General features: G+C 38.2%; 1 long non-coding RNA gene across 2 annotated transcripts in view; it reads right to left on the bottom strand.

The window, feature by feature from the left end:
- The window catches only part of LOC134731461 (uncharacterized), a 95,075-nt gene that overhangs the window by 39,212 nt on the left and 43,140 nt on the right, over nt 1–12,723 (bottom strand). Inside the window, exon 2 of one of the 2 annotated variants that reach the window (XR_010113751.1) lies at nt 9,811–12,236. This is a non-coding gene — a long non-coding RNA (uncharacterized lncRNA). Of the gene's footprint in view, nt 1–6,355; nt 12,237–12,723 lie in introns of those variants that run through there. The other variant, XR_010113750.1, reaches the window with a different exon arrangement.

Genomic DNA, 12,723 nt, shown 5'->3' with positions numbered 1-12,723 from the left:
GCTTCAGTCACACATCCCAGGTGAATGTGTCCCTTCCAAAATTCAGGTATTGCCAATTTGATAGTAATAAGACATAAGGCCTTTAAGAGATGATTAGGCCACAAGACCTCCTCCTTTGTAAATAGGATTAGGTTCCCTTATACAAGGGCTTGACAGAAGGAGTTTGTCTCTTTTTGCCTTCTGACCTGTGAGGACAGTGTTTCCTGCTCCAGAGGATGCTGCATCAAGGCGCCATCATGGAAGCAGAGAGCTGCCCTCACCAAACAACTGTGGCACCTTGATTTTGCACTTCTCAGTCTTCAGAACTGTGAAAAAATAAAATTTCTGTTCTTTATAAAGTATCCAGTCTCAGGTATTTGTTACAGCATCACACAATGGACTAGAACAGTAAGGAACACAGATCTAGTGACATATGATAATTTCTAGCTCTGAAATTAGTATAGTTTACTTTTCTGTCCCAGGATGAATTATATCATCAAAAAAATAGCTTTAATGTAAATATAACTGACACTTCTTATATTGCTGTATGCTAGGCTCCCTGCAAAGACCTTACTTTCATGACCTCATCTCAGATCAATACTGAAAGTAAGTGAACATCATTCCCATTTTAAAGACAAATGAAGGGTTAAGTAAGTCAATTAAGAGTTCTACATGTCCCCACTCCACACAAGGAAGAACTCAAACCTAAACCTTTCAGATGATAAAACCAATGCTCTTTCAATTAAAAGCAAAGTAGATTATACAGTAAGATAAATCTGAATTTGCCTCCTAGCTCTACCATTTACTAGCTATCTAACCTCAGGCAAGCCAATTTCTGGTAGTCTCACTATCCTTCTATTATGTAAAATGGGACTATTAGTCTACTTCTCGGGGGCATTCAGTAAGATTAAATTAAACAAGATAATTTATCTTAAACATTTTGCAAAGTAGCTGGTTTATAGTACTCAATAAAAGACTAGACAAATATGTCTTTCCAGTCTCCTTTTTTAAAGCAACCATAAGTATGAATTGTATTTTAGCATTTTAACATAATTTTCAATTATTCACTAATATTATTTGTGCATATACCTACATACACTACAAGTGTGAAACTAGGACAATAATGTATCAAGACAAAAAGAGAATCAATTCTAGAGAACTTAGCTTCCAATGAGATGCCTAGAACACAGAGAGATGAGACTAATCAGCGAGATGGCTTTAAAGAAAAAGATGCAAAGACACAAGGAATTGGTCAAGAGGAAAATAAGGAATAAAGGAACAAATACTTGGCACATTTTTAAAGAAAATTAGGCATTCAAATCCGTCTGCTCAATTTCCCATAAAAATTAAAAAAAAAAATCAACAGAAGGCTAGGTCCACTCTAACAGTTGGATAAGAAGGAAATACAAACTGGAAATACCATTTGGCATTATATAGCAGGCTGGAGTGGCACCAAAGGAATCAACATGTCCCCCCAAAATGAGGGTAGCTTGAGACAAACCCCAAGGAAATGCTGGAGCAAGGGGGAACAATCTAGGCCGTGGGAATGGGATTTGCTATTTCCTTGTGAATACTGGACCCTACTTTTGTAAAATGTTGAATGAGGACTGGACTCTACTCTATTCTGCCCTTTGATTTCCCTATGCCTACTCATGTGTCAGTTGCTTTAACTGCCAAGAGCAGAAGCCATCAATTGCCAGAGAGAAAAGTCAAAGAAGAGCCTTTTTTCTCCAGTATCTTTCAGTTAGAATAGGCATAAAGGAACTGACTGCTACAATTCACTTTTTTTGTCTGACAGAGAAGAATAATGCTTCTTTTCTCAATGTCTCTTAATCCTTCCTAACTAGTAGAGAAAGGCTGGTGTACCATTTCTCACTAACATGTTAGAAAAAGTAGTCCCCCAAATTAAGAGAACCCCCATTCCCCAATGTCTTGATGATTTCCAAGGTTTTTTTTTAACTAATATACAATTTTTAGAGCAGTTTTAGATTTAGGGAAAAATTGAGCAGACTAAGTATAGAGTTAACATACACTCCATATATTCCCTTTCTCTTCCCTGCCATAGTTTTCCTGTGTTAACATATTGCAGTAGTGTAGCACATTTGTTCTAGTTGAACTGATAGCCACATTACTAACTAAAGTCTGTAATTTACATTAGAGTTCACTCTCTGAATTGTACAGTTCTATGGGTTTTGACAAATATATACTGTCGTGTATCCACTATTACAGCATCATACAGAGTAATTTTATGCCCTAAAACTTCCCTGTGTTCCACCTATTTACCCCTTTCTCCCCTCAACCCCTGATTCTCTTCAACCATTTCTATAGTTTGCCTTTTCCAGAGTGTCATATATTTGAAATCATACAGTATGTAGCCACTTCAGACTGGCTTCTTTCACTTAGGAATATTCATTTAAGGTTTATGTCATTTCATTAAGGTTTTTTTTTTTAACAACTGTGCATAATAGAGTTGACTAAGTCATATATACCTTAGTGTTGAAAAGTCAGCAAAATTACCTCTGACATTTAGGCTAGAACAAGCCTAAAGCCTAGCGACCTCCCAAGATGTTGCACATTTTCCCTCAGTTACTATTTCACAGTGTAATAATTTCCCACCAGGAAAACCTTCTTCATATCTGCACTAAATTGCTGAAATCCTTTTGGATTTTAGTGAGGATTCAATAGGATAGAAACGTTCTCTTTTTCTCATTCAACAGACATTTATTAAGCACTTGTATGCATTCAATAAACTGCGTGCCAGACTTTGTGCTAGTAGCCACTAGAGGTGTAAAGATGAATAAACCCAGTCCTTATTCTTAAAATCTAAATGTCTTTGCTCCTTCTAATATCCTTTGCATTCTTCCAGTTAAAGCATGTTTTGCCTTGTCACTCTCCTTCCAGGGTAACTATTTAATACAATTACTCCTAGTTGCCAAACATATCAAATCAAAAATTAATGGCAAGCATGGAAAGTGCTACCTACCATATTAACTTAACTAATCGATCTTCCATTATTTCTCAAGTATGCTTACAATTGTCACAAATTCATGTGACAAGAATATCCTTTGTAAGAGGAGGTTTAAACCAAGGTTATGCCTTTGCTATCCATCTGCTAAGACACGCATGTTCCTATCTGGTGCCTGCCATCATCTACTTCTTGCAACTATAAAGCTTCTCCAGCTCTAAGTTCTTGGGCCACATTTGCCCTACTGCAAGCCACATGGGCAAACATTCTGCCACTCTACATGCCATACCATGAAGGGATGGGGACCCTCTGAAGCTGCCCGCCCCTGCCTGGGCACCTCTTGTAGCCATTCTCACCTACCAGCCTAAACTATGCTGGCCACAGTTGCTTCTCTATGACTCTGTACCTTCCAGGCCTGACTTTCTGGAAAGGAGGACACATAGAAAGCAGAATTCCTACAACTGTTTTGGTTTTGAGGTTTATCTGTGCTTCAAGTTTGACAAGTTAATTCTGAAACCCAAAATCTCAGCATTGCCTATTCTATCTTTCTACATATAGGCTATAGCAAACCATAGGAGAGAAAAAAATGAAAACTTTACTACTGCCTGAAAGGGGAACATGGTAAATTTAGCAGAAAATATGGGGGAAAGAAGCATAGTTGTAATATTTCAAAACATGGTTCCATTATACGAGTAGAAAATTCCAGGTTTATTTCTGCTTTGGGTTAATTAAAAAGTGACCTTGCCAAATGACGGTCAGTTGGATATCTCTTATCATCCTTCAGTGGTATTACATGGTTTTTCCTGGAACTACAGATCTGCATTACTTGGTTGGGGAGGAGTGGGTGGATATATTTAGAAACATTCAATAATTAAAATCACTTTCTACTTACCTTCTGCAAACACATCTTAATGATAGAGTTTCCTTCAATTCCATTAAAGCACAGTTTTAATGAAATCTGTTATCTCAGCTTCTTTTAAGGAGATATGTTCTCAGTAATTCTATTTTAAGGGGGCTATCTTTTCTTCCTAATGCTTACGGAGAACACACACACACACACACACACACACGCACACACACACACAGTTTGCTGTGATCTCTCCAAAAATAAATTAAGAAGTAGTAAAAGAAAGGGAGTGGAGTTAGGCAAGAAAAAGCACCCAAGGGAAGCTGCTAGCTCTTTTCAAGTCCTCAGGAAAACAGCATAAACAAATATACCTTTTTAGCAGTGTAATCGTTAAATAACCTTAAAGAGTCATGATTCACTTTCACGAACAGCTCCTTGAACTTCCATCAAAGTTCCCACGGCCTTGCTGACATCACCCTTCCAAGGAGACTGAGGTCATACCTCTAGACTTTTTCTGGAAATACTCTGCACTTTATAGGAATGATTGATTTATGCAAAACTGCTTAATTACCTTGTGAAAAACACATAGACAGGAAATAGAGAAATAGTGCATCGACAGACTAGCAACGTGGGTCACCTGCAATTCTTCATGGTCAAGACAACAACCTGCTTGTTAGTGAAGGGACGCTGTCCTAAAGATTTGTCAGATTGTGTTGGAAACTCCCTGAGATAGCAGGTGAAGCCTAAGGGGATGTGGAGATTGGAGTTACAGGACCCAAAAGACAGCTTACTGGTGGCAATAGCAGCTTCTGGATTCTGTCAGTGGGTATAATCTGCTAATTCAATTTGTCCTGGCTTCAGCTTCCCTTTGGACTTTGAGATCTGCTAAAAGTTTATGAGAAAAAAAAAAAAAGTGGGTAGCATTTTTTTTCTTTATATTTTGTCTTCTAAACTCCCAGATGTCAATTGCTAGTAGTGGTAGTATTGGCAGCAGCAGTGGTAGTGCTAGTAGTAGTAATAGTTGTAAAAAGAACAGTAGCAACTAACAGTAATTATGTTTTACAAAATGAGCACATAAAATTCTTATATCAAATCTGAGATATAGCTATTTACAATGTTCTTCTACAAAGGAAGAAGCTAAGCCTCAAAAGGAGAGTGACTTATCTGCAATCACTCACAATTAGTAAAGGGCAGAGCCAGAATTCAAGCCCAGGCACTTGACTCTAATACCCTTGATGCTGTGTGATAATAGGTAAGACCATAAGATGAAAAGCCATTATCTCAGTCTCTGATTGAATACTATACAAAAGTAGTTTGTTGCTTCATTAATATTCTGCTTATAAAAATACACTCAACAAACGACACCATGGTGTTTCACATTCTCTCCATGGTATTAGAAAACTCTGGCACAGAAGTTATCATTATTTTAAAAAAATCCATAGGAGTTACCATCTTCTATTCACATTCAGCTAGATACAGATTTCTTTAACATGCATTACTGACTACTAACAATGGGCAAAGCACTATACTAAGTGCCTCCGCATACACATTTTGATGTAATCCTAATAGCAGATAAGGGAGATTGCATTATTTCCACTTGCTAGATGTGGCAATGAAAGAAAAAGATAGTCACGCATCCATTTAATTATTAATTTATTCAACCAATATTTGAATATCTACTACATACCAGGCACCATCCTAGGTACTGGGGATGCAGGAATGAAAAAACAGACCCTGCTCGATCAAGGTTTAATTCAAGGGAAACACACACACACATGCAATTCAAAAAGATGTCAGGACATGATAAGTGCCATGAAGAAAAACTAAACAACATAAGGGATAAATATTGAGGTGGTGGTGACAGGAAGGCCCTTTTACATGGAAAGCCTCTCTGATGATGATACTTAAGCAGAAACATGAAGTGAAGGAGTAGATATATGGGGAAAGAACACTCTCACCAGAGGCACATTTATCAAAACCGACTTCGCACCAGTTCTGAGCTTGGTATCGCAGATATAATGATTAATGAGGCATGGTCTTGACCTACCAGGAGCTTTTGGTCTATTTGTGAAGACATATATAAATACATTATTATAGTATGATCAATACATGTTCAGGGCATTATGAGCAGGGTCAGAACTAGGACAAGGCAAGGAAACAACTTCATTTTAAAAGCAGACAATACCAGAATGGCTGATTTTTGTCTTGTGCCTCAGGTTCCAGTATGGCTCTGCATGGCACTGACTATAAAGACATACAGGAAAGGTTTCTTACCCTCTTTTCTGGGGACCGGTGGTCCTGGAACTGATTACATATGAGCTGAGCCTTAACTGATAGCAGCAGCTAAATTCAGTGCCTTGTCAGAGTCACAGAGCCCAGGAAGTGTAGAACAAGCCTTCAAACACACATTTCTATATTAAAGATCATGCCTATTATATCTACCTGATCAGCATTTCCTAAAGTATGTTTGCTGTGTTTGCAGAGCAGTGGATCCACAGGATACTAATAGGTATTACTGGAAAAACTGGTTTGGTGATCAAATAAGCTTGAGAACATTGAGCATATAAGAATTTTAACAGGCTTCTTTATTGAAGAACTTTTCAGAGACTTCATAAGCAAACAATACCCAACACTGAGAGAAGCATTTCTTCCTTCACAAGGACAACAGAGGGGCAAAGTGCAACCAAACAACAATAATGCAACTATTGTTTCTTGTGTGTATTACAGGCCAGCACTTTACACATACATACATACATGCAAAGTACAAACTATGCAATATATAAATATATGTGTGTGTATGTGTATATATATGTGTGTGTATATATATATATATACACATATATACATATATATGTGTGTGTACGTGTGATTTCATCTTTATAATAACCCTGGAAGATAGTTATTATTATTTCCACTTTGCAGTTGAGAAAAACTGAAGGATTTAAAGACTCTAACAATTAGCCTGAAGTTATGCAGCTTATATGTAGCAGACCCAAAGGCTTTGACTCCAAAGTTTGTGTTTTCTTAGACCCTACACTGCCACTCTGGAGTTAGGTAATATTCAGAGACTGCACAAAAGCTGGCAAAAGTATCTCTGGTGGATTCAGGATTTGAATAATAAACCAGAACAGTATTAATTCCAAATGATTTGGGAAACAAGCCTATAGAACAAAATGAACTACGAAGATGCTGAAGTCTGCAAAGTTGATTTTGGTTTGGTTGTTTTCTGAGCCCAGTGTGTATCCAACTATCTTACAGGTTTCTGGTAATTATGAAAAACATACCATTTTCTGAGTTTTTTTTTTTTTTCATAGATAATACTGTTTTACTCATTTTTTTTCTTCATTCAACTGAGAGTGTATGCAACGATCCTCTGTATATTCTGAACCCAACAAGGCAAGGATCTGGGATTATGTCAGCCTTGCCTTCCCACCACATGACCGGTTGGGGTTGTCCTTTCTATAGCCACAAACACTTAACCCAGTCACATTTCTTCCATGCTCAAAGGGGCTGACTTATGAGCAGGAACTTCATGAGCAAAATGCATAAAAATATAAGATGAATATCAAAGGGAGACCCAGGTGGCAAATTCCATGCGTTATTTTTAGTTAGACCACCAAAATCTTTTTGCCCTCATAAACAGAACCTATCTGGATTCAGCCTTACTCCTTTGGAGAAGCTGATTAGAAAAGAAAGGAGTTTTGCCACTAATAGGCAATGCCTAACGAAAATGAGGCTCTTGTGGCTCATCTCAAAAGGAAAAGCGACAAGAAAGCACTGAATTTGCAAAGAAGTGAACCTCATAAATTGTGCACAAAAAGGTTTTGAAGATTCAGATAAAAAGCTCAGTTCCAGCATGACCATCTGTTATGTCCCCCTAAAAGAAGATAACTAGTAGTTTATAAAAGCAATAAAACAGTTCCAGAGCTCAAAGGCAATAGCAAGGACTTCCAGTTACAAATCAGGGAACACGCAGGCTGACATCCAACTGAGCATGCTTCCATTACCCCCCCACACTGCCTCTCCAGTCAGAAACAAAGATTCTCTAGTTACCGGTGTCTGATCTACTCTTTTTCTCCCTCAAAGGGATTATGATTGGGCATCAAACCTGCCGTCCCTCTTTCCTTCTGTTGATGCGCACTGCTTAATTTTTTTTTTATCTGGCCACCTTTTCCATACACATTTATCATCTTTGACCTCTTCCATCTCACTCTGCCTCAGCCTCTTCCAATTCTTATCCACTTTTCTTAGCTCTCCACCCCCACCCCACCATTTGGTTGAGTAGTGAGCCAAGACTGGAATCATATCTGGACTAGTCAGTATGAGAAGTTAATGATATACCTGGTCAAAAAGAAGAAAGTTTAACCATAAACCAGAGAAATCAACTCCTGAAGCTGAAATAAAGGGCTCCCATAGTTTCTCCCCTAGAGCCTCCTTCCCAGCTTCTTAATCGAGATTTGCAGTTGAGAGTTTGGGCAAAGGCTTGTGCTGCCTGGACCGTAATCTTGGCTCTGCACTTTCTGGATATCTGACCATGGGTGAGTTACTTGACCTTTAAATCCCTCGATTTCCTCATTGGTAAATTGTGCACAATAATGTACCTTCCTCTTGGGGTTGTTAGGATTAAATGAAATAACTTATTTAAAGTGTATAACACAATGCCTCCCAAATTTTTAAGTCCACAATTAATGTTATTCGTCATTATCAGCAGCAACAGCAGTTACATCTTTCTCCAATTAAACTGTTATTTTTTTGCTCTTTCCCTCCTTTCGCAGCAATTACTGACTGCAACTATATTTTTCCTATTCTTTTATTACAAACACACACTGAAATTACTTAAATAATAATAGGAGCCTAGCTTTGGCCAATGATAATGTTAGAGGAAGTAAAGCAAGGGGAAGACCCAGGCTAGCCGGTGGGTACCTGGTTCAGGGCCTGACCTTCAGATCACAGGCTCTGCTTGAGGTCTGATTTTGTCAGCTTACTAAGAATGGATCCATCTCTCAAGGGGTACATTTGAATTAATCAAACTCAGGAAACATTTATAGAACTACACCACCTATCTTTTAATTTACAATAATAAACATAATTATGACAGAGCTGTAAAACTTGTGGCAACAAAACCAGAGAAACGTCTCCCTGTAGACCTATATAAGAAGCCCAATTTTAACCAGAAGTTATTAGGCGAGTATGCAAATAAAACAAGAGAGTTAGCTGATTTTAGCTACACTCCCTAAAACAGGCTGATGCATCTATCTTCCAGAGAGACAGACCTTTCAGCAGTCATTGGCTAAAGCTCTCTCTACAATATGTAGTACCACCTGGGGATGCTGCCAGTGGTTGTTCAAGGGGCTAATTTTTCAGTTCTTCCAGGGCTAAGAACTGAGTTTCCCTTCTTTGAGCAACATTCGTATAGACCCCAAAGCTATTTTGCTTCTTAAAGGTAACTTTGCATGTCTCTGTTCTGATCGATTTTATACTAATTTTATAGTTGCACTCCCTAGGGGGAATTTGTTTTTCCCTTATACATAAGCTCTTGGGTTGAATCTCAACATACTAACAGCATTTACTATTTCCATTACTTTGCAGAGAAAATAGGCATGTGGGAAGATGGGGGCTACTGAAGGTCCAATTATGTATCATATTACTTTACAGAAAAATTAGCTTCAAGTTCCAAGTAAATAACTTTACAAATGTATCTGACACTTGCTCCTACACCCTCCATCTTTATTAATAAACTAGCATTATGCTAACTTCATTTTTAACCTAAAGAATTTCTATTTCTAACACACCTCTTCTCAATGATAAAGAGGTCATTATAATTTTTGGCATAAATGTGGCAAAAAGAAAATGGTGACACTTGTACCACCTACACGATCTGCAAACCACATTTAAGAGTTGTTAATAACATGAGAAATTTTTGAATTTAAAGGGTTAAGTGAAAGGAATCAAGATTAAAAGTAATATATTCAGAATATGGGCAGTACACCATAGAATTAGTCTTTGCTCCGAAACTTACTGCCTGGGGCAGATGCCTTACTCTGCTGTGTCTAATCAGGTAAGCCAGTGATGTATCTTTTTGCTTCAGTTTCTTCATCTGGGAAATGGGAAGACCGTGCCTACATCACAGATTGTAATGAGGATGAAATGAGTTAATATCAGTGAAGTATTTAGAACAGGGATTAGCACATTACAATCACTCAATAACTGTTAGCTCTTTATCATCTCCACTATAAAAATACAATTAAAAAACTAGGGAGAATATATCCATATATCCAAATATTATTATCTACCTCTGAAAGGGGCTTTCTTCCTCTTTATAGTGTCCTGTGCTTTCTCCAGATTTTGTATAATGCCCATATACTACTCAAATAAAAAAATAAACTTTTTCAAAAAATTATCTCAGTTGGTAACTTTTAACCCGAAATAACGTTTGCCCAAAAGCCCCTTTAATGATGCCATTTTAAACTGCATCACTTTTCTACTGCTGCCATAACTACTTACCACAAACACAGTGGCTTAAAATGATACAAATGCATCATCTTACAGTTCCACAGGTCTGAAGTCTAACACAGGTCTCCGTGTGCTAAAATCAAGGTATGGGCAGGGCTACCTTCCTTTGTGGAGACAGGAGACCACTGATTACAGTTGCACTGCCTAAAATAGTAGCTGTAGCCATACACAGCTATTTAAACTAATTACAATTGAATAATATTACAACTTCAGCTTTTCCATCACTCTGGCCACATTTCGAGCTTGGTCGCCCCGTGCGGCCAGTGGCTTCTGCATGGGACAGCACAGATGCAAAACACTCTCATCACTGCAGAAAGTATGGACAGTGCTGAGATAGAGATGTGACTCATATGGACTTCCTCACTGGCGTTCTCGTGCTTCAGTGGCCTGCATTATCTTTTCAGATACAAATGGGCTCAAGTCAATCTCCTGTTTAAAATTCTTCTCTGGTGTCTATTGCTTATAACATTTTCCCAACATTTTAAAGCTATATAATTCAAACCAAATCTTATATATAAATCATAAAATGTAGCTGCTCTCGTTATAACTCTAGTAGGGGCTTCGAGACCTCCATTAGCCTCATTCTGCTGTAAATCTCTGAGCACTTTGATACTCTCTAGAGACAAAGTGAAACCCCTTAGCATGGCATAAAAAACTGTTCTTCATCTAGTCCCAGCCCTTTCGCTCTTCCCCAGAGACCACTCCACTATTCCCTTTCACCCTTCTGTAACTTCATCCATGAAATCCCCTCTACTGCAATGCCTTTCTCTCTTTCCTTTTTCTTTTTTTTTTTTTTTTTTTTTGAGACCGAGTCTCACTCTTGTCGCCTAGGCTGGAGTGCAGTGGTGCGATCTCGGCTCACTGCAACCTCTGCCTCCCCGGTTCAAGCAATTTTTGTGCCTCAGCCTCCTGAATAGCTGGGATTACAGGCACGTGTCACCATGCCCAGATAATTTTTGTATTTTTAGTAGAGATGGGGTTTCACCATATTGGCCGGGCTGGTCTCGAACTCCTGACCTTAAGTGATCTGCCCAACTTGGCCTCCCAAGGTACTGGGATTACAGGCATGAGCCACCACGCCTGGCCTCTTTCTCTCTTTTCTACCTACAAAACTGCTCCTTAGCCTTCAACCTCTAACTCCATGTTCGCCATGGGGAAAAGCCTCCTGATGGAGAATTTTCACTCAGGCCAGGTGTTCTCATACATACTGAGAGCAATCACATGGACAGACTTTTAAGGACTTTTCTGTGAATCCCCAAAATTGTATGCATAATTTCACGTGTAGGTACATTTAGAAGGTACATGCTCTCTGGTTTGCCTACAGTTATTAACTGGCCAGTGACCCCAAAAGTTTAGGAACAGTGCTAGAGAAATTTCAGGGTTCAAACAGGAGTCCTTTCAGCACTTTATGATCCCTCTTTTAATCTCAGTTTCCAAACATACCTTTTTATTTTTAAATTTCCTTACACAAATACAGTCATGCACTGCATAATGATGTTTTGGTCAATAATGGACTGAACATAAAATGGCGGTCCCATAAGATTATAATACCATATTTTTACTGTGCCTTTTCTATCTTGAGATATGTTTAGATACACAAAAAAATACTTACCGTTGTGTTATAATTGCTTACAGTATTGAGTACAGTAACATGCTGTACAGGTTTGTAACCTAGGATCAATAGGCTATACCATAGAGCCTAGGTATGTAGTAGGTGTATACCGTCTAGCTTTGTGTAAGGACACTCCATGATATTCGCACAATGATGAAACTGCCTCATGATGCATTTCTCAGAATGTATCCCTGTCTTTAAATGACACAGGACTGTGTATATAGTCAGTTCTGCAGTCTTGTCTTCAGGTTAGAAGCATATGCCCCATTCTGGTTCATTCTCTCATGAGATGGAATGCCAGGTACTCCAACATATGCTCTCTACAAGAAAAAAAGAAAAGAAAAAAAAGGTGAGGCAGTGCACATTGCTGAACTAGGAAAATAGTTCTATCATTATTAATTCAACTCTGTATACTTTAGAAGACACTACTAACAGCATTTACAGAGGTCTTCACGTGCCAGGTACAGTGCTAAGTGGTTTACATATAGTATCTTAATTAAGCCTCAAATTCCTTGAGAAGTATTATCTCAATTTTTACAGATGAGAAAACAGGCTTAAGTTACATAGCTAGTAAATGGAACACTGGGATTTGAGCCCAGGCCATTCAAAAAGTGGGTACTAAATTCACTGCATTCTTGTAGTGTTCTTAGTTCTACCTGAATAATCACTGTAAAGGATCTCTCTTAAAGTGATATTTGTGGCTGTCTAAACTTAAAGATCCCGAGGAAAAGTGTGAAGATGTTAGCTGAAATGTTAAAATCATTCCCTTTTAAAATGGAGACAAAGACTAGCATTATACAGTGACTA

This window comes from Symphalangus syndactylus, chromosome 9 (genome assembly GCF_028878055.3).
Source record: "Symphalangus syndactylus isolate Jambi chromosome 9, NHGRI_mSymSyn1-v2.1_pri, whole genome shotgun sequence".
Taxonomy (NCBI): Eukaryota; Metazoa; Chordata; class Mammalia; order Primates; family Hylobatidae; genus Symphalangus; species Symphalangus syndactylus.
This window is presented reverse-complemented; position numbering and strand designations above follow the sequence as displayed.